Source organism: Bufo bufo, chromosome 4, assembly GCF_905171765.1.
Source record: "Bufo bufo chromosome 4, aBufBuf1.1, whole genome shotgun sequence".
NCBI lineage: Eukaryota > Metazoa > Chordata > Amphibia > Anura > Bufonidae > Bufo > Bufo bufo.
The window spans coordinates 620335688-620359097 of NC_053392.1; the positions used below are offsets into that span (position 1 = coordinate 620335688).

Consider the following 23410-nt stretch of genomic DNA (forward strand, 5'->3'; position numbering starts at 1 on the left):
AGTTTTTGTTGCCTAAAATTAATGTTTGTAAGGTAGAAAAACAGAATAGTGTAATGATTCTGTTAAAAAACGAGTAAATACTTATTAAATTCCTTCATCTATATCACCTCCGGCGTTCTAGTTTCTGTTCTCTCATTCACTTCCTGGCTTGCGGCGCTCGTTCATGTAAGAACTACATTTCCCAGTATGCATTGCAGCACGCATAGTAATTCACATCTCCTTGATGTCTCTAACACGTAGAGAGCGTCCTGCCACACAGATGTAGTTCCCAGGAGGGGGTAGGAACAGTGTACACACTGATTCGAAAGCGCCACTGCCCATTGAAATCAATGGGCAGCGCCGCCGAACCGCCAGCAATGCACCGCTGCAAGCTGCATTTTGCGGGCGGTTTTAACCCTTTTTGGGCAGCTAGTGGAAGCTCAAAGTCCTGCGAGCCGCATATTTGAGGCGCCCTGCTAGCGGCTGAATAGCGCCGCAAAAACTACAGTAAAGCGCCGCTCAAATAGCGACGCTTTACCGCCAATAGCGCAACGCCCCAGTGTGACAATAGCCTAAGCCTGGCATCATGACAGTCTCAAACAGAAGCAAGCAGCCCATCCAATATAGTGCTTGCACAATATGGATTAAATTAATTATAATTATGCATAGCCATAGATATAAATAAAGTGATTTGTGCAACAGCAGGTACAACTTGCACAAATCACTTTATTTAGGATATCTATGCATAATTCTAATTTATTTATTCCATATATTTAGCAGCACTATATTAGGTATTTAGCAAGGTTACATTTATTAGGTTGCCTGCAGTGCTTGGCAGATTGCAGAATGTCAGTACATCATTATACAGTGTGATCATGATGTGTGTGTGTACCGTAGCAGACTAGCAGTGCTGCCTGGCTGGGGGTCCAATCGTCCAACTTCTCACAGTTCTTCTCCTCACTTCACCTCAGTGCAGTCAGTCACCTCACGAGTGACACGCTTGGATAAATGAAGCTACGATACGCAGAGGAGGGTAGGCGGAGCTGGAGGCGGAGCCTCTGCAAGTTAGCAGATACACGGACGGACTGGGCGATCCCATTCATAGAAAATCATGGGGGCGCCTGTCTTTCTCCTACATGCCAGCCCTCAGTCCAGACTGTCCAGCCAAGGTAAAAGTACTTTCCAAGTTAATTTGCGTGCCGCCGCCAGCGCTGGGGCTAAAGGAGGTGGCTGCAGAATGGGTGGGAATTTTTTTTTCATGATATTTTTTTTTTTTGTCGCCCCCCCCGCTTGGCGCCTATGGCACTAGCCATGGCTGCCATAGCTTGGATACGCCACTGAGTACAGGGTCTACACAGTGATGTCACAGTCAGGGTTAAGCAGCTGCATGCTTGCAGCACATAGTACAGGGCAGGGACGTGCACAGACATTTTGAAGGGCAGCGGCTTAAGTAAAAAAAAAAAAAAGGGCACTTGTCATAATTTCAAAAAATGACTGCCCACATACATGATACAACACTGTCTGCCCGCATACATGATGCCACATGGAGGGACAATTCCAGATTGTTTTGTGGTGGCGGACAGAAAATTATGTGGTGCTTATAGAGCAGACTACACAGTGTAGCGGTATACTGTATATTGTGTGGCACAGTGTAGAGGTATACTGTATATTGTGTGGCACAGTGTAGCGGTATACTGTATATTGTGGGGCACAGTGTAGGCTGTATGTGTATTACAAACATATTTCACATGAACACTTACAGTTACTTGGCCCTTGGGGATCTCGGACGCCACTTCCACACTTTGGCCGGGGGCTCGGCGGAGCTGATGTTGTGTTTTATCCTAATGAGAAAGATTTCATAATAAGGATTTGGAGAAGGGACAGAGGGGTCACAGAGCAGGGAGAGGCTGGGGCTGCTACTAGGGGGTCATACCATGGGGGAGTAATAAAGCCCACCATAATGCCCCCCCCCCCCCCCAGTAGTAATAATTCTCCTTACAGTGCAAAAAATACCCCCTTGTAATGCCCCCAGTTGAGCTAATGTTCCCATAGTGTCCCCAATAATGTGCCAGTATAAAATACCCCTATATAGTGGCCCCAGTAAATGCCCCCATAGTGCTTCTCTCCTCCCTTCCTCCTAGAGCCCCCCATAATGTACCAGTATAAAATACCCCTTCTTAGTGCCCCCCGGAGATGACCCCATAGTACCCACCATAATGTGTCCCAGTATAAAATGCCACTGTACAGAGCCCTCCATATAACATACCCCTTCTTTGCAGCCTCAGTAGATGCCCCTATAGTGCCACCTAATAATGTGCCAGTAAAAAGTGCCCCCAATGATGCCCCCGACCTTAATGTCACATTACTCCCACTCCATCCATGTCACATTTCTCCCCCTCTGTCACATCACCCCCTTCGTGTCACATCCCCCCCCCCTCCATGGCAGCACTCCTTCTTCCCTTCCCCCTCAATGGCACATTTCTCCCTCTCCATGGGCCTGGCAGCAGCACATCTTACCCCCCCCCATGGCATATTTCTCCCTCTCCATGGGCCTGGCAGCAGCACATCTTACCCCCCCCCCATGGCACATTTCTCCCCCTCCATAGGCCTGGCAGCAGCACATCTTAATCCCTCCCCCCAATGGCACATTACTGGCACCAGTAACAGTAAGTTATAATATTTTAGTTATTATCACCAGGCCCTAAGGTAAGAGGTTCATAGTATAGCCAGCTGGGGGGGGGGGGGGACGGACACACCTGACCTTCGGCTACTTTTTGCACCACTGTCTGTCTTCGGGCACCGGCGGCAGCCAGACACGGACACTGAGGTGAGGTGAGGCAGGGCACTGGCTCCTTCTTTCCTGTGGCTGCGCAGCGCTCTGACGTTGCATTCAGTCAGAAGACGTGCCTGTGCGGCGGCACGCTTTGAGCCCCAGCAGCCACTGCTCTCTTAAAGAGGTAGAGGGACTCCGAGCGGCCGAGCCACGGCAGCTCTTATTAGTCCACTTAGCACTGCGCAGGCCACCCGGAAGCCAATAAAATTGCGGTTGCATCGGTGTCGGGTGCAGGTGGGAGCCAGAGCGAGGCCCCCACCAGCGCGAGGCCTTAGGCGGCGGCCTAAGTGGCCTAATGGAAGAGCCGCCTCTGGATGTCACAGTCATGTGATCAGTTACATGGGAGAGATGTACATGTTAGTGGCTGTAGGACCTTTGATGATGTCACAGTCATGTGATCAGTTACATGGGAGGGATGTGAATGTTAGTGGCTGTAGGACCTTTGATGTCACAGTCATGTGATCGGTTACATGGGAGGGATGTAAATGTTACTGTCTATAGGACCTTTGATGATGTCACAGTCATGTGATCAGAAATATAAATGTTGGTAGCTGTAGGACCTTTGATGTCAGTCATGTGATCAGTTATATCACACACGACCATTACAGGACTGTGCTTTACGTGTGCATCCAGGAGGAGAGAAGACTGAGGGTTTACACGAGGACTGTATGGTAAAGAATATTTTAGTTTATAGTTTGAAAAAAAAAAATACAAAAGTCTATTTTTTATTTTTATTTATTCAAATTAATTTTGTAATCTTACAGCGTTCCCCTAAAATTCCATTCTATTCGATATATTGCACGTCTATCAGAGCAAGCCTTGTGACAGTGATGGCTGGTCTTTCAAAAGGGAACATTTTCTATGTTTTTTACATGATTTGTATACAATTTTTACTCATGTTTTTAGTTTATAGGTCGTTCCCTCAAAAAATAAAAAAAGACCAGGGGGGGAGGGTGTCTTCATTTATTTTTACGCACTTCTCCCAGCCCCGAGTTACAGGGAAAATCGGCCCAGTTACAGTGATTGTCACTCTTAGGCCTGTATTACCCCAACAGATTATCTAGTTGGTGGGTGTAAACGGCCATCTGACCAATGATTGGTCAGTTAATTGGTGTACAGGCCTTAGGGTTGTGTTGGGCCTCGGTAGAATCAGCAACTACAGTCTCGCAAAATATTATTTTGGAGGACGTGGGGGAGAAGAGGAAGGAAAGAGCTGATGTGTGGAGAAAGAGGCATTTTTCTCTGATAACATATATTACAAAGTTTCTTACATTCAGCTCTACTATTGACTTAAGTGTAGTTGTGTGAAAAGTTAGTGACCATTTAAAGTGTAACAGTCATTCATTTTATTTATTTTTGTAATGTGTAGGGGCAGTGATACTGACCATTTTTGTAATATGCTTTAATTACTGAAATCGTACATTTCTATTAGAAAAATTGCTCTAAAGTGACGCCGACCCCCCCCCCCCTCTTCTGTTTACTCAAATGTGGAGACACGCTCACCATTGGCTGAAGATAGGGGCGTTGCCAAGGCGCAAAATAGGCCACTTCAGAGCTATTTTTCTAATAGAAATGTACAATTTTAGTAATTATAAAATTTTAATAATTATATTACAAAAATGGTCGGTATCACTGCCCCTACTACTGGAGCTCTGTCTTCTAATTTAGAAATACACAAGGTGAAGGTAAATGGTAGAGAGTGGTAAGGAGCTTCCTGAAGGGCAGATCAGGGCTGGAAACATTTCCACTAATGTCTTTGGAGGATTATGCTAATACTTCAGGGTAAAGGGATATGAGAGAGATCATCTTCCAGGCCGCTATGTCTGCTGTATGTGGGACGCTGCCATGTGTCCTGTGTCACAGTATTTACACATATAGCAGGGGTGGCCGACTGGCTGATGTATCATATCATGATCAACAGTCTGATATATGTAGGACACCTCAATAGCTAAGTCATCTCCATTGTGCTCTATCTTTGGCCCTTAATAATTCCCAATTCCTGAAACTCTTTACTTCATGAGATGTTCTTCCAATGTGATTTTGCTCTCAATCCTCCCTATTTCCTTCACGTTCCTTAGCTACAGGACTCTTTCCATCAATGACCCACCAAGGATGGACAAGGACAGAGACCACATGGCTGGAAGGATATTAGACCTCACCCTGGAGATCATCTCCTTGATAACTGGAGAGGTGAGAGTCTCACGTGACATCACTCTTATCTCTAGTAATAAACCAGGGAAATGTCTGGAAAGGTGAAGGATTCTTAGAATCTCTGTAGTGATCGGCGTCTCCCCATACACAGGATTACACCGTAGTGAAGAAGTCGTCTGGTGAGTGTGTGACACCCCGTGTGTCAGGAGGACGGAGCAGGACCCAGAGCCCCATCACCGAGCCTCCACCTCATTCCCTGATACATGACCAGAGGATCCTAGAACTTACCACCAGGATCACTGAGCTGCTGAGCGGAGAGGTGAGCGCTGCTGAGAATGCTGGGACATTATACAATAACGCCAAGGGAGGGGTCTGGTAATGACTGTTGTGGTGATAGAGGTATCCAAATATCCAAACTATTGTTAGGAGTAGGCAACCCCTCCCTTTACATTGGGTCATAACCTCGTCCATGTTCCCTCTCCAAAGCCAGGTCAGGAGATTGTAGCCATAAAATCAGTAAGATGGAACAACTTCAGAGACCCCTAAATATGAAGATGGCATGAGGTTCATATACAAAACTTTACACCGACCAGAACCGATAGAGGGGTCAGGAAAAGGCTAGTGTCCGCTCCAGCCGAGGTCACACATGAAACCCCTATCTTGAAATATACATCAAAGAAATACGTGGCCTAATCCATATTTGGTCCACCTGCTTCCTCTTAAGAACTCAGGCCATGGATATGCTTTCATGGTATCAAAATCAAATAGATCCCAGCTCAGTAACGGGGAGAAATTGGATAACTCCAGCCATCCTGCCATTACCTCCGCCATGTTTGTTACGCACTTGTGCGGGACATTAGGACAGAGTGGATGGAGGTAATCCGAAAAGATATTGCAATACAAAGATTTCCCTTACGCCCATGACAGCACCCTTGAGAGACCGCCTCCATCCAGGACAGGAAACAGGAACTTTCGTGGAGAGCTCTTAAGGAGGGGCCCTGCCCCTATACCACCAGTTCCTGTTTCCTGTCCTATGGATAGGACGATATTTTGTGGAGAGCAAGATTTAGGCTGCAGGAGCCCCTGAAGACCCTCTTGATAGGGGTTACCTGGTTCGGCGTAAGTCTCCACTAGGAGCCGCCTGCAAAGTCTGGGGTCCTCCTTCTGGGTCCTAGATACATCATCGGGCCGGTGTTCCTGGGCAGTCCCAGCATTACCGTGAGGTGATGCTGACATGCCGGATCTTCCTGGCGGTGTTTAGGAAGTCTGGGGCCTTTCTCTGCCTGCCTCCCTGCCTGGGAAACTTACAGAGGCGGGGGGAGAGTTTTGTTCCGCGTGACCTGTGCATGTACCGGAAGTTGCGCAGCTTATGGTATTTGGAACGCACGCGGTGAGCGTTCCGGAAGTGGGGGAGGGACTTCTCCTACTGAGGCCGCATTGGAGCATCGGCAGGGACCCGACCTAGGGTATTTAAAACCCTTTAGCGCGTGGTCAGAAAGAACCCAGCCAGCCTATAAGCATTGGTGGATCTCTTATGGAAGACGATCTATCCCTGTCTGCTATAATGGAGGAGGAGAGTAGTCAGCGCGCCGACGTCCAGAAGGGTCATGACGCCAGACCCATACTACTGGTGGGGTATGGGGGTCAATCCCCTACTTCTATTTTCCTCAGTCAGGTTCTAATATTTTTTTAATTTTAGAGTGTCAAAGAGGGCCCTAGGAAAGCTACCACAAGGACCAGAGGGAAAGTGTGTTCTGTATGCAAGAAAAAGCTTGCCCCTTCCTGGTCTAAGTTATTATGTCTGCATTGTGTGGATAAGGTGGTAGAAGAGGAATCCCCATCTATGCTTCAGAGTATTAAGGATATTGTCAAATCCGAAGTTTCTGATTCAATAAAAATGTTTAGGAGCCTCCCTTCTTCAGCCTCAGGCAAACTGAGTCACTCTGCCATGGTATCTGAATCAGGTTCTTCAGACGAGAACGAGCATGGAGAAATCTTAGAAGTTTCAAACCCTTCTTCGGATGAAGAAACCACGGGTAGACCTTTATTTTTTCCCTGAGGATACGAAATCTCTGCTGAAGGCTATTGTGAAAGTGGATGAATGTAGAGAACAAAAGTCTGTCCAAGATATAATGTTTGGTGATCTGGGGCACAAAAGATCAAGAATGTTTCCATTAAATGAAAACATAAAAAAATGTATTCAGAAAGGATGGAAAAAACCTGGCGACATTTCTTTATTCCCAAAAATGTGAAAAGAAAATACCCCTTTGAGGAGGCTGAGTCCTCCTGCTGGGACAGGCCTCCTAAATTTGCCATTTGAAGATCTTGGCACCTTTAAAAGATCCTGTGGATAGACGAGCAGAAGTTTACCTTAAAAAAGTATGGGAGGCCTCTACCCAGGCATTTAAACCGAATATTGCCACCACTTCTACTGCCAGATTGTTTAAGTTATGGCTAAAAGAACTGGAGTCCCATTACCAGAGTAAAACCTCCAGAGACCAATTACTAGCAGTGTTCCCCACCATCCTTAAAGCAGTAGACTTAATCTCGGATGCTTCTGCGGATGCATTAAAATTAAATGCGAGGTCAGCAGCTCTATCTAATTCTGCCAGGAGAGCTATTTGGCTTAAGGGATGGTCTGGTGACACGGGTTCAAAGAATAAACTTTGCTCTATTCCGTGCCAGGGAGATTATCTCTTTGGACCGGTCTTGGATGACCTTCTAGAGAAGGCCTCTGATAACAAAAAGGGGTTTCCATTTCGTCCACCATGACGGCTCTACTATGAGATTGACCCTTGACCTCTGTAGGGGCAGGAACACACAGAGTTTAAAAGGCCACCACCCACACTCACCCTCAGTGTTTCCTGTCCCTACGGGGTCAACCACACAGAGAGCCCTCCTGGTGGAGGTGAAGAAAAAGTTTATTATTTTATAAAATACCTGAGGATTCCATCCTCGTCCCCTGCCCTCCTGCGGTCTGGTCCAAAGCTGGGCAGGGGATTCATATGGAGCCGATCTCTCTTCTGTACCAGGAGCCTGTATCCCTCCCCACAGTGCGGTCCCCCTTCCCTATGTTGAGGAAGCTGACCGCAGGGAAGCAGCATGCTGAACGCCGAGTCTGGGGCGGTGACGTCAGAGAAGCCTCAGCATTACTCTCTGCTCCCGGCGGCTGGAGGCGGAAGGGGCGGAGCTTGGATCGGGAGCACGGCGGTGACGTCAGACACCGGACTGACTACTTGTGGCGGCAGATTCAAACAGGCAGTGGCACCGATCTTCCTCCTGGCGCATACAGCACTAATGTCTGCTCCCTAAGCCCCGGACGCCTCTACAGCCCAGATGGACTCTGAAACTCCCTCGGCTACTCCAACAGTGAGTTCCCCTGTGGGGAAAGACAAAATGATGTATCCTTTTTTGACTTACTTGCTGTTTTGTCTATTGATGCCTGGCTGCTCCTCTCTTTTATAGGGAGTTAAAGAGCCCAGAACAAGGTCTAAAGTTCAAAGATGTGCAACTTGTAATAAGAAGCTTCCCGAGAATTATAAAAAGAAGCTCTGCCAGAGCTGCATAAAAGACCTTATAAAAGAGGAGCAGCCATCAATTTTGTCCGAGGTCAAAACGCTTATTCAGAACGAAATTAAGTCCTCTTTGGCCTCCCTCAGATCAGCCCCGTCTCCTGCTGCAAAAAAACCTAAATTATCCGCCCCATCCTCCTCTGTTTCGGAGATTATGGACGAGGGGGCCTCCACCTCTGGACAGAATGTGGACTTTGACGTTCTATCAGAGGGCGAGATAATGGAAGATAATAAAAAATATTTCTTTTCTTCCGAGGATATGGAGGAGCTATTGGGAGCTGTCAGAGCAACCATGGGGATCGAGGAGGTGAAAAAACCAAGGTCCGTCTTAGACGAGATGTTCGGGGGACTCAGAGCAAAAAAGTTAAAAGTTTTCCCAATGAATGAAAATTTTAAGGACATGATCTTAGACGAGTGGACTGACCCCGAGAGGAGACTAGGGGTATCTCGGGAATTCAGAAACCGGTTGTTGTTTGATCCAGCGGACGTCAAATTATTTAACGAGACCCCCAAAATTGACATCCAAGTGGCGAAAGTAGTTAAGAAGACTTCCCTCCCATTTGAGGACTCTTCACAACTACAGGACCCAATGGAAAGGAAAGCCGACTCTCTCCTAAAGAAATCCTGGGAGACAGCTATGTTTGGGGTCAAAACCAACATAGCCGCAACATCGGTCGCAAGATCTATGTGTTTTTGGCTTAACGAACTAGAAGAACATATCAAAAACAAGACTCCTAGGGAGGAAATATTGAGCTCTATCCCACTCCTCAAATCTGCCACGGCCTTCTTGGCGGATGCCTCGGCGGAATCGGTGAGGTTCGCCGCTAAGGATGCGGCCCTCACCAATTCCGCAAGGAGAGCTTTGTGGATGAAAGCCTGGGGAGGGGATAGAGCATCAAAAGCAAAACTATGCTCCATAGCGTTTTCTGGGGAATACGTTTTTGGACCCGTATTAGACTCTATCCTGGAAAAGGCTGCAGACAAAAAAAAGGGGTTCCCGGAAGAGACCAAAAAGAAGCGCTTTCGTTCCTCCAACTCCCAAACTAGACCCTATAGGGGCAAAGGAAAGGGGGGTAGGTGGAGTTACCAGAAGGGGGGAAAAGGCAGAGGTTTCCTTTTTAACCCCCAAAATAAAGATAAACAATGACGCCAGAGTAGGGGGAAGACTGCGGAATTTTCGGTCCCAGTGGGAGTCCATTACAAAAAATCCATGGGCCCTAAATATAATTCGGGATGGCTACCGGATAGAATGTTCCTCAGTCCCTCCAAAGAGGTTCAAAATAACCTCTCACAGCCCAAAAATAATAGAAAAAATCTGGCAGGGTATCCTGCAACTTATAGACTCAGGCGTTGTGACAGAAGTCCCAAGTACAGAAAGAGGAAGGGGTTATTATTCCAGTCTATTTCTGGTACAAAAACCAGATGGTACCTTCCGCACTATTATAAATCTAAAAGGATTAAACAAAGCGGTCGCATACAGGAAATTCAGGATGGAATCTGTAACATCCATCATTCCCCTGATCAGAACAGGAGACTTCATGACGTCCATAGATTTAAAAGACGCGTACTATCACGTCCCCATAAACAGATCATCGCAAAAATTCCTCAGGTTTGCCCTAGTGGACAGCTCAGGAGTTGTAAGACACTTCCAGTTCACCGTATTACCCTTTGGAATCTCATCTGCACCAAGGGTATTCACAAAACTAGTAGTAGAAATGATATCCCCTCTGAGAGCAGAAGGGATAAAAATTTTCCCATACTTGTACGACTTTCTGGTCCTGGGACCCTCGGAGCAGGAGACAACCAGCATTACCAGAGACCTGATGCACAGGTTTTCAGACCTGGGGTGGGTAATAAACCTGAAAAAATCAAGTTTAGTCCCCTCAACCAAAATGAAATTTCTGGGGGTAATACTGGACTCGGTCTCCCAGGTGACATCCCTCCCTCGGGAAAAAGTTACGTCGTTTATGGAAAAAACACAAAAATTCCGAAGTCAATCCCAGTGCTCCATTCACAATGCATGAGCCTCCTAGGCACAATGACCTCCTGCATAACAGCAGTGTCTTGGTCTCAGGCCCACACCAGGATTCTCCAATCTTGGATCCTGAGAATTTGGGACAAGTGACAGTGCTTTCTAGAGAAAAAAATCCCCATCCCGAGTCAGGTAAAATCAGATTTAAAATGGTGGATGAAAGAGGAAAACCTGCAAAAGGGTGTACCCTGGGTAAAAGATCCGGAGATTCAAATAAACACGGATGCAAGTGGTACAGGATGGGGAGCAAAAATAGGCTCGATAAATTACCAGGGCACTTGGTCGGACGCCATGAGAAAATGTTCCTCAAATCACAGAGAATTGAGGGCAATCTGGGAGGTGCTGAAGGTGTCACAGGACAGGGTCTCCGGAAAACACCTAAAAATCCTCTCGGACAACGTAACAGCCGTAGCATACCTGAAACATCAGGGGGGCACACGATCATCAGGCTTAAAGGAATTGGCAGAAAAAATATTCTCCTGGGCGGAAAAGAACGTTCTATCCATCACTGCTATCCATCTAAAGGGTACAGAAAACATACAGGCGGATTTTCTCAGCAGAGTAACCATAGATCCGGGGGAATGGGCCCTAAACTCAATCGTATTTGAGCAGATTACCAGGAGGTGGGGGACCCCCAAGATAGACCTGTTTGCATCAAAAAAGAACGCAAAGGTCCATCCCTTTTGCTCCCTTATTCCAAGAGACAACCCTTGGGCGACAGACGCATTTTCAGTCAGGTGGTCTTGGGATCTAGCCTATGCCTTCCCCCCTTGGCCATTAATACCCAGGGTGCTGCAGAAAATAAATCGGACCCAGTAACAGTAATACTGGTTGTCCCGTACTGGACAAAAAGGAATTGGTTCCCAGTGTTAAAAGAACTAGCTCTGGAAGAACCCTGGATAATCCCCCCACGGGAGGACATTATCTCTCAGGGTCCAATTCTTCACCAGAATCCAGGTCTTTTCAGACTATCGGTCTGGATCCTGAACGCGAAATCCTAAAAAGCAGAGGGATATCAGAGAAAGTCATAAACACCCTTAAGTCCAGCAGGAAAGAAGTTACTTCGCAATATATCTTAAGATATGGAAAAAATATTGTAGTTGGCTTGGCCAGACTCCTCCCGTAAACTCTTCTCCCAATATTAAAAAAGTGCTAGACTTCCTCCAACGAGGGTTAGATCTGGGCCTTAGACCAAGTACTCTCAAAGTACAGATCTCTGCTTTGGGGGCTTGTTATGATACGGACCTGGCCAGTCACAGGTGGATAAGGAGGTTCATAAAAGCTGCCTCAAGATTGAGACCTTCCCTAACCCCTAGGACGCCTCAATGGGATCTAAACTTGGTCCTAAAAAACCTTACGAATTCGCCTTTTTCTCCTACGCAGGATATATCTCTCAAACACCTATCTTTAAAAGCAGCCTTCCTAGTGGCAATCACTTCAGCCAGACGTCTGGGTGAAATCCAAGCGCTGTCCTGCAGGGAACCATACCTCACGATCTTCCCGGACAGAATAGTTTTACGTTTAGATCCAGGTTTTCTCCCAAAAGTGGTGTCGGACTTTCACAGAGACCAAGAGATCATCCTTCCATCTTTTCCCAAGGACGACCCATCACAAGATCAGTTCCAGCTCCTGGACGTCCGGGATACTATCATACAATACCTGGACTTAACAAAAGAATTTAGGAAAGATGATAACCTTTTCGTTCAGTATGGGGGTCCAAACAGGGGGAAAAAGGCATCCAAAGCCACGATCGGAAGATGGATCAGATCTACTATTATTTGCTGCTACCAGAAGTTGGGTCTAGATAGCCCCACGAATATAAAAGCTCACTCTACAAGAGCTATGGCGTCTTCATGGGCAGAAAGAGGAGGTGTCTCCCTTGATAGGATTTGTAAAGCAGCCACCTGGTCGAATATAAGTACTTTTATCAAACATTACCGGATTAATGTGTCAGCTTCTGCGGATTTAACCTTCGGTCAGAAGGTTCTACAAGCAGTTACCCACCCTGTTTAATAATCTGGTAGTTCTCATAGTAGAGCCGTCATGGTGGACGAAATGGAAAGACCGTAATTGGACTTACCGGTAATTCTGTTTCCTTGAGTCCACCATGACGGCCCAGATTTCCCCCCCTGAGATTTAAGGAGGGGTTGAGTATGAATTAATACTCAAAAAAAAAAAATTAAAAAAAAAAGTATATATTCATATACTTGCCTAGGTTAAGGCTACACCCACTTGGTAATTTGGAAAGCACTGAGGGTGAGTGTGGGTGGTGGCCTTTTAAACTCTGTGTGTTCCTGCCCCTACAGAGGTCAAGGGTCAATCTCATAGTAGAGCCGTCATGGTGGACTCAAGGAAACAGAATTACCGGTAAGTCTAATTACAGTCTTTTCTGTCTCCAGACCTCCCAAAAGACAACAGTTTTTTCGTAGATATATATTTTTTTTTCAATAGAGACAAAAGACAGAATTTTCAACAAGAAAACAGAAATAGGAAGGATAAAAGGATTTCTCTTTAATTCACAGTCCACTCCAGGGTCCAAGGTTGGTTAACAATGACTGTTTCTGTCCTGTGGGGGGGAAGACTCTTTTTTTTATTTTATTTATTTATTTATTTTTCTTGGGCTTGGGAAAAAATCTCATCAAGCCTGTGGATTCTTGGTATTATAAAATACTGGTTCCGTCTAGAGTTTCTCTCCCCCACCGGAAAGATTAAAGAGTACAAATCTTATGTAAAATTCTACAAGAAACCTAGCACTAAAACAATAAGTTTTTTTTTTTCCCTTCTAGAGAAAAAGGTTCTAGAGGGGTTTTTATTCGTCCCTTTTTCTTGTACCCAGACCAGAAGGAGCATTCAGAATGATCATAAACCTGAGCGACTTAAATCCGTTCCTAAGATACAAAAAATTCTGAATGGAATCTATACAGTCTGCAATAAAACATCTATTCAAAGACTGTGTCATGGCCACCATAGATATAAAAGGTGCCTATTACCCCATCCCAATTTATGCAGATTTCCAAAAATATCTCAGAGTGGCAGTTTCCATGGAAGGCTAAGTCCATCATCTACAATACAGAGCACTTCCGTTTGGAATATCTCAGGCCCCCAGACTCTTTACAAAGTTGATGGCAGAGGTTATGACCCACATAAGGGAAAGAGACATTTTGGTTATTCCTTATTTGGATGATCTTCTAGTGGTGGCAGAATCAGAAAACCTTTTAACCGCTCATCTCCAAGAAGTATTGCAAATTTTGACAAAACTAGGATGGCAGATAAACTGGGCAAAGTCAAAACTGACCCCTTCCCAAAGTTGTGTATTTTTAGGACGGATTCTGGACTCGGTAAACCTACGTTGTATCCTTCCTCAGCACAAGATATCCCGATTTAAGAGAAGATGTGCGGTCCCTGGTAGCCTCAAAAGATCGAACCATCAGACAGGGAATGGCAGTATTAGGCAGAATGACCTCCATATTTCCCGCAGTCAATTTGGCCCAGTTTCACTCCAGAACACTTCAATGGCAGATTCTAGGGATGTGGCAGGAATCACTATCCCCATTGAATGCCCCACTTCCTCTCACCCCTTAGGTGATACAATCATTAATCGGGTGGCTGGATCCTTCAAATCTGTCTCAGGGCCTCCCTTGGGATCTACAGGAGCAGATAACCATCACCACAGACGCCAGTCCGACCGGGTGGGGCGCCTGTAGTCAGTGGGGCGTTCGACAGGGGGTATGGAGCTCAATAGAGAGTCAGGACTCCCAGAACATGAGAGCTCAGAGAAGTTTTATTTGCCTTAAGAGAATTCCTACCCATAATACAAGGAAAGGGAATAAAAATCTTCTCAGACAATGCCACGGTGGTATCCTACCTAAACCGTCAAAGAGGGACCAGATCAAAAAATCTTATGTCCTTAGCCGCAGAAATTTTTTCCCTGATTATTCCTTATGTTCCTTTTATCAAAGCAGTACACTTAAATGGAACAGAAAACAAGCTGGAAGACTATCTAAGCAGACCAGGGAGAATGGTGTTAAAACCAAGAGGTCTTCAACCAGATAATTCAGCTCTGGGGCCATCCTCAAGTAGACCTATTCGCAACCAAAGAAAACAAAAAATGCAACCTATTCTTTTCCCTAAAATCTGAATATTCTCCCTTCTGTGGCCGAATCAGCTTCTGTACGACTTCCATCCGCTGAGGCTTCTTCTGAGAGTCTTACAAAAGCTGAGGCAGGAACAGATGAGGATCATTTTGATCGCCCCCCTCTGGCCAAGGAGAACATGGTTCACCTGGTTGAGAAAGCTTTCTTAACAGATCCTTAGATTCTTCCGGACAGGCAGGATCTGTTGTTTCAGGGTCCTGTCTTCCATCTAGAAGTGAGACACCTTCATCTAACAGCCTGGTATTTGAAAGGGAAATCCTAGAGCGCAGAGGTCTGTCTAAGGAAGTTGTATCTACCCTATTATCATGTAGAAAAAACCTCTACCATTTACCTCAGAATATGGAAGACCTTTATTAAACTTCTCTAAAAACCCAGTAGATCCCTTCAGTTCTCCTCCTATGTCTAAAATATTTAGATTATTTTTTTATTTTTTTTACAAAGGGGTCTCGATAAGAACCTAAGACCTAGCACTCTAAAGGTACAAGTTTCTGCCCTTAGTGCTTTTTTTGATTTCCCTATTGCCAATCCTTGGATTAGGAGATTCTTTAAAGCAATTAGTAGGATTAAACCTGTGATCAGACCCTCAGTTCGCCAGTGGGATCTTAATCTAGTTTTGTCTAGAATGATGGAGCCCCCTTTTTGAACCACTACAGGACTTGTCTATTAAAAATTTGTCGTTTAAAACCGTGTTTCTAGTGGCAATTACCTCTGCCAGGCGCGTGGGAGAGATTTCTACCGTTTCAGCCTCTCCTCCTTATACTAACCTCCTTGGAGGATAGAGTGCTCATTAAACCAGATCCTTCCTTTCTTTTTACCTAATGTGGTCTCACTGTTTCATAGAACCCAAGACATTGTTCTTCCATCCTTGTGTCAGCCCCCAAAGAATGAGAAAGAGAGGAGGCTCCATTGTCTAGACGTGAAAAGATGCCTGTCTGAATACTTGAAAGTCACTCACTAGTCAATGGAGAAAATCCTCCAGACTTTTTGTACAATTTGGTCTCAATGCTTCTTCTAGAACACTTACTAGATGGATAGTTGGTGCTATTACCTTAGCCTATTCCTCAGCAGGGGAAACTCCTCCTTTGGGATTTGGTGCTCGCTCAACCAGATCCATTTCTACCTCTTGGGCAGAGAGGTCTAATGCATCTCTAGAACAAATTTGTAGGGTTGCTACCTGGAAGTCTCCATGTACTTTTTTTCATCACTACAGATTAGATTTAGACTCTAAGGACCGGCTATCTTTTGGCAGGAAAGTCCTGCAGGCTGTAGCCCCCCCAAGCTATTACTATTCTAGTCGTCTCTCAAGGGTGCTGTCATGGGTGTAAGGGAAATTTAAGATTACACTTACCGGGGGAGGGGGGGATGTTATGGGGGAATCTACAGACTCTTTTTAACACGGGCATGGAGAAAAGCAAACTGTCATTTCATTGGGGATCACAAGTTTGATGGCTGACCAATATTTATGCTTCTCGAGGCAACCGGACTTAACCGTTTTTTAACGTATTAAGTTCTGTTTTTATCCCTTTTATTTTCCAAACTGTTATTTTGCACTGTGTTTATATGTCTGTATATTTTATGTTGTATTTTCTATGATGACCCCATTGTTTATATGCAATGTCCTTTTTTAATATTAAAACTTCACTTTAAAGGGCTTCTGTCACCCCACTAAAGTGATATATATTTTTTTTTTTTGGGCTAGTTAAATTAGTTATATTGCGATATATGAAAATATAATTGTGTTACTTACCTTGCTCCAGCAGTTTCTTCAAAAAACGAAGTTTTATAATATGTAAATTCGGTCTCTACCAGCAAGTAGGGCGGCTACTTGCTGGTAGCTGCTGCAGAAATCCGCCCCCTCGTCGTGTTGATTGACAGGGCCAGCCGGGATCTCCTCCTCCGGCCAGCCCTGTCAGTAATTCAAAAATCGCGCGCCTGTGTTGATTCGGCGCAGGCGCTCTGAGATGAGGAGGCTCGTCTCCTCAGAACTCCCTCAGTGCGCCTGCGCCGATGACATCACCGAAATAGAAGACGTCATCGGCATGCCGAATCAACACAGGCGCGCGATTTTTGAAATGCCGACAGGGCTGGCCGGAGGAGGAGATCCCGGCTGGCCCTGTCAATCAACACGACGAGGGGGTGGATTTCTGCAGCAGCTACCAGCAAGTAGCCGCCCTACTTGCTGGTAGAGACCCAATTTACATATTATAAAACTTTGTTTTTTGAAGAAACTGCTGGATCAAAGCCCATTTTTTGGGCTAGTTAAATTAGTTATATTGCGATATATGAAAATATAATTATATTTTCATATATCGCAATATAACTAATTTAACTAGCCCAAAAAAAAAAAATCACTTTAGTGGGGTGACAGAAGCCCTTTAATAAGAACCTTCTTGTGTTCTAACGATTCCATGACCTTAGAAGAAGCGCTACCTATAGTGTGGTATTAACCTGTGAATGCTAGCAGTTGTAGAGTATGTAGGTATTATTTAATGCAAGGTGTCTCGTCAGCCTGATGTGACGAGTGGTGGAAGCTAAGATTGATTAGTTTCGGATGACGGAGTGCTGATAGAGGTAGGTCCAGCGTGACTCTGCAGGCAACCATCCTGAATCTAAGTCCGTGATCCAGATAACTGTATTCTTGTGTTGTCAGGTTCCTATAAGGTGTCAGGATATCGCTCTCTATTTCTCCATGGAGGAGTGGGAGTATTTAGAAGGATGCAAGGATCTGTACAAGGACAGAAACCACATGGCTGCAAGGATACTAGACCTCACCCTGGAGATCATCTCCTTGATAACTGGAGAGGTGAGAGTCTCACATGACGTCACTCTTATCTCTAGTAATAAAACAGGGAAATGTCTGGAAAGGTGAAGGATTCTTAGAATCTCTGTAGTGATCGGCATCTCCCCATACACAGGATTACACAGTAGTGAAGAAGTCGTCTGGTGAGTGTGTGACACCCCGTGTGTCAGGAGGATGGAGCAGGACCCAGAGCCCCATCACCGAGCCTCCACCTCATTCCCTGATACATGAGCAGGAGATCCTAGAACTTACCACCAGGATCACTGAGCTGCTGAGCGGAGAGGTGAGCGCTGCTGGGAATGCTGGGACATTATACGATAACGACAAGGGAGGGGTCTGGTAATGACTGTGTCCTTGTGTTGTCAGGTTCCTATAAGGTGTCAGGATGTCGCTGTCTATTTCTCCATGGAGGAGTGGGAATATTTAGAAGGACACAAGGATCTGTACAAGGACGTCATGATGGAGAATCACCAGTCCCTCACATCACCGGGTAAGAGGAGACCTTCCATGACTGTAGAGGAGAGAACAGGTTTAAGAGTCAGATTCCCCCATCATCTGATCATCACATATAGACAATGTATTCAGTCACTGTGTGTGTTTCCTATTGGTTAATGAAGAGGGTCCAGCATCCAAAGAACGATAAAACTTCAGGCTTTATGATGCACATCAGTGGTGTAATTAGAAATGACTTGGCCCCACAGCAAATTTTTAAATGCCCCTCCCATCCAGCAACTTCTACACCCCCCTTCCTCCTCCTCCCATGCTACCTCCACTCCCGTGGCCCAGCAGCCAGTCCATCCTTTTTCCACACTTATACAGTGTATATACTGTATAGTGTCACTGTATAATGCTGTTGCGGAGGCTTTGACAATACAATCTTTCAGCCCTCCTCCTGGATGGGCACCTTCTGAGTTTGGGCCCCGTAGCAGCTGCTTCCACTAGATCTACGCCCCTGACACACATTAAGCACAACATTGAAATTGCAGCCCCAAAAAGGAAAACCCATGGAATTATGGAAATCACAGGATCGATAGACATGTTAATGATATGCAAATGCTAAAAAATGGAAACTAAATATTCAAAACATCTCAAATTATTCAGTATTAATTAATGAGCACTATGCACAGAAATACGCACTTGCTAACATTTTTTTGGGGAATGTTCTGCCATGCTAAATGGATTTGAGCCTGCAAATCCTCAAAATCCACTGCTGGCAGCTCCCTTTGTAATTGTTGATCAATAACATCTCAGCTGTGCTCTGAGAGACAAGTCAGGAGACATGTCTGGAGATGATGCAGGCCGTGGTAGCACATTTAGGCCACACACGCTGCTCACAGTAGCACAAGGATCATGTGGCTCCTGGGACACTTTGGAGAAATGGCCGTATCTCCGGTTCCATAACCAAATCAATGTAAGGCTGAGATGTTAGTGTACCTAAAATGAAGACTAGAGGGGTCTGGCTACCGAACATTATGCCACCCCACATCATAGTCCTAAGAGTAGGACCAGTGTGCTGTTCCCATGTGAAGATGTCTTCATGGTTTTGCACACATGGTCTCAAGGCCAATCTCCGGCTATCTGTGTCTGAGACAAAAGTGGGACTCCTCACCGAAGAGGATAGACCTCCATTTCCATCATGCCATGCTAGCCTTTGTGAGCGTTGGCATGATGTCAGTGGAAATGTCTTCAGGTGGTTTGTGTAGACACTCTTTGCTGCCCTGGGTTTGAGATGTGACCGTTTCACTTGCAGGTCAGAAAAGATCTCTACGCGCCATTCTTCTAATCAGACGATCAGTCTGTGCGGAGGTTCTCCTCTCAGCAACTCTTACTGTCATTCCAGTTAGTTGTTGTTCTCCCAACCACCAAGACACGCAGCGTTTTACATCTCGGCCTAGATATGTAGCGATCTGCCACAGTGATAAACCAAGGCCTCTCAGTTTGAGGACTCTGTCACTCTCAGTTTGCATTGTACATTGTATTTTGCTTTCAATCTGGGTTTAATGCCCCTTGAACATACCACAGATTGGAGCTAGGTGCTACTTCCTCGATTTGTACACTTTGCGGCTTGTCCTTTTCGGTGCTGCAATTTCCATGTTGAGGAACGGATATCCAAATAAGACACAACAAAGACCCAATCACTTACTTGTTTCAGGCCGACCATTGGGCCATTTTTCACAGCGTATCCATACACAGGGCATGTAATGGTATAAAACAAGATTGTAGCCAGTTTTTATTTCCCAAAAAACTCATGTGGTAGACATACTGTAGGTGCACAAGGTAGCACACTAAGGACCATATATTATCCATAAGTATATACAGGTACAGGATTCATACATTTTCAGAAGGAAAAAGAGGAACAGCATAACGCCAAATTCTAAAAAAAAGTTGCTCAATCTTTGTTATTATTTCCATAGCATCACCACGACGGCAACACAAGGAGATTGACCCCTGACCTCTGTAGGGGCAGGAAGCAGAGAAAGGTTTAAATACCCCCCTCCCACCACCAACACCAGTGTTTCCTGTCCCTACAGAGGACAGGGGCGGAGAAAGGTCTCCTTGTGTGCCTTGCGCCAGGGAGATGAAGATGATGCGCACCTTAAACACCATTTCCACATGGTGACTCCCTGCCCTCCCGCGGTCCCTGTACTAACGCTGGGCAGGGAGTGGATTGGGAGGCCTCGCTCTGGTCTTATCTGGGGCCTGCTACCGGGGCTGCTGTCTCCCGCCTGGTTTCCGGTAGTTCCAGCTCGGTTACGCGCCCAGCCGGCAGGCGCTATATAAATTACGTCACTTCCGACGCCGGAATGACCTCACCGGAAGTGATGAAGGCAGCGCATATTCGGCGGGACCGGAAGAAAATTTTAAATCTTCTCCTTCCCCCCCTGCGTTCCTGGCTGCGGTGAGTTGTTGTCTCTCTATCCCTCCAGGATGTCTGCACCAGAGCACTCAGAAGCCACTGCGCCGCCTTGCGTAAGTCCCCCTGTGGGGGAGATTTAATCCAATGTAGTTTTTCCGGTTTTCTGGCCATATGTGGGATACATTGAGCTTCTCTATATTTCTAATGGGGCTTTATTCTTCTGCCCTTAGATTTCTAAAGAAGCGCAAAGGGAACCAAAGAAATCCTCAAAATGCATTTCTTGCTTTAAACGTTTGCCTGACGACTACCTAAAAAAGTTATGCGGTGATTGTATCACCAAGATTATACGAGATGAACAACCATCTTTAATGGATGAGTTCAGAACCATGATGCAGGAGGAAATTAAATCTTCTTTGGCATCTCTGTCTGGACTACACAAAGATACCCCTTCTCAGGCTGAGCCCCCACACAAGCGCCCGAGAACAGGGGATTCTTTTTCATCTGAGTCAGATGAATTTGACGGTGCCTCTTCCTCCAAAGCATGGAAGGAGGATGACAGACAATCCGAATGGGATATCCATGAGGGTAGACATTTTTTTTTTTTCAGAGGATATGCCAGAATTACTCAAGGCAGTCAGGGCAACGATGGATGTATGGCTGTAGAGGAAATTCTACCAACCCCTTCTGTTCAGGAGGAAATTTTCGGTGGACTGCGTGGGGAAAACATTAAGGGTTTGATATTAGACGAATGGTCTGATCCAGAAAAGCGTCTAGGAATCTCCAGAGCATATCAGAGCCGTCTATTTGATCAGGAGGAAGCCAAAATATTTAATGATTCCTAAAATAGATGCTCAGGTAGCGAAAGTCAATAAAAAAACTTCTCTACCCTTGGAAGACGCATCACAACTAAGAGACCCTATGGACAGGAATGCTGATGGTCTATTACGCAGGTCCTGGGAGGCTGCCATGTACAATTTAAAATCCAACATAGCTGCTACCTCTGTAGCCAGATCCATGTTTGTATGGCTTTCAGAGTTAGAAAATCGTGTTTCTGAGAACGAGGAAATCCTAAGTGCGCTCCCACTCTTAAAATCTTCCACGGCATTTCTTGCTGATGCCTCTGCAAAGTCCGTTCGGTTTGTGGCTAAGGACGCAGGACTCTCAAATGCAGCTCGGAGAGCCCTATGGGTCAAATGTTGGTCTGGAGACAAGGTCTCTAAATCGAGACTTTGTTCCATACCTTTCTCTGGGGAGTATATATTCGGGCCCGAATTAGATAAAATACTTGAAAAAGCTTCGGATAAAAAGAAGGGTTTCCCAGAGGAAAAGTCCTACAAAAGGAAATATCCCTTTCGTGTCCCCTCTAATCATAGCAGACCTTGCAGTGGTAAAGGGAAAACAGGGCGTTATACTTACCCCAAAAGAGGAAGGGGAAGGGGTTTCCTCGCCCCATCCCAAAAAGGAAACGAAAATCTGTGACGCCAGAGTGGGGGGAAGATTGAAGAAATTTTTCCCTTCTGGGAGGAAATCTCTTCAAACCCATGGGCGCTAAAGATTATCAAGTCAGGCTACAGGATTCATTTTTCTACCCTTCCCCCAAGAAGATTTATAGTTTCAAAACTCCCTACTCCAACATATCAAAGCCCAATTTGGAAGGGGGTTCAGGAATTAATATCCAAACACATAATAACAGAGGTGCCCCCATTGGAAAGAGGGAAAGGGTTCTACTCGACTCTTTCTGGTGAAAAAGAAGGAAGGTTCCTTTCGAACCATTATAAACTTGAAGCTCCTAAACAGATTTATTTCTTATCAGAAGTTTTGCATGGAGACATTAAATTCAATCATTCCCCTCTTACAGATGGAGTCAGTGATGTGCATGGTGGATTGAAGTGACGCTTACTACAATGTTCCAATACACCACAATTCCCAGCAATTTCTGAGCTTTGCAATAAAGGATCACAGGGAGGTTGTTCTTCACTACCAATTTACCTCTCTCCCTTTCGGCATATCCTCAGCGCCTCGGGTGTTCACAAAAACTGATAATAGAAGTTGTAGCATATCTGAGGAAAAAGGATAACAATCTTCCCATATCTGGACGATTTCTTAATAAGCATCAATTCTCCTTCCCAACTACAGAAAGACCTGGAAGTGTTTCTTCTAACATTGGACAGACTGGGATGGATGGTCAACAGAACAAAATCGAACCTTGTACCATCAACCAAGATCAGGTTCCTAGGAGTTATCCTGGACTCTCAAAAACAGCTAACCAGTTTACCTCGGGATAAGATATCAGACATCCAACGGAAGATCAAGGTATTTTCATCCAAAAGAACCTATTCCATCAGAGACTCAATGAGTCTTCTAGGTGTCCTCACTTCCTGCATACCATCAGTACAATGGTGTCAAATTCACTTCAGACCTCTTCAGATGTGGATACTCAGAGTATGGGACAAAAAAGTTTTCTCTAGATCACAGGGTTTCCATACCTCAGAGGATAAAATCCTCACTTTAGTGGTGGAGGATCCAGGAGAACTTGACCAGAGGAATAACGTGGAAGAAGATACCTCACACCCAGATCACCACAGATGCAAGCCAGTGGGGCTGGGGGTCGAAGATCGGAAGAGTTTATTATCAGGGACCATGGTCCAGTTCAATCAGTGGTCACTAATCTAACTACAGAGAACTGAGAGCGGTTTGGGAAACTCTGAAAATTGCAGAATCACAGCTCCGGAGTCGTCATTTAAAAATACTATCAGGCAACACGACGACAATAAAATACCTAAACCATCAAGGAGGTACAAAGTCTACTAAAACGATCCTCGAAAATTTTCAGTTGGGCAGAAATAAACATAGAATCCATTTCAGCGGTTCACCTAATAGTATCCCTGAATATAGAAGCCGACTACCTAAGCAGGAAAAAGATAGTCCAATCGGAATGGTCCTTGAACAAAGAAATCTTCCAGATGATAACAGACAAATGGGGCATACCGGAAGTGGACCTGTTCGCCTCTTGGGAAAATTCAAAGGTCCCA

General features: G+C 45.4%; 1 long non-coding RNA gene across 1 annotated transcript; it reads left to right on the forward strand.

The window, feature by feature from the left end:
* The first annotated feature begins 5239 nt into the window (after nucleotides 1-5239).
* LOC120999761 lies at nucleotides 5240-17693 on the forward strand. The gene is made up of 3 exons (XR_005778623.1): nucleotides 5240-5282; nucleotides 17372-17524; nucleotides 17637-17693. It is a non-coding gene; the product is annotated as an uncharacterized LOC120999761 (long non-coding RNA).
* The last annotated feature ends 5717 nt before the right edge of the window (nucleotides 17694-23410 follow it).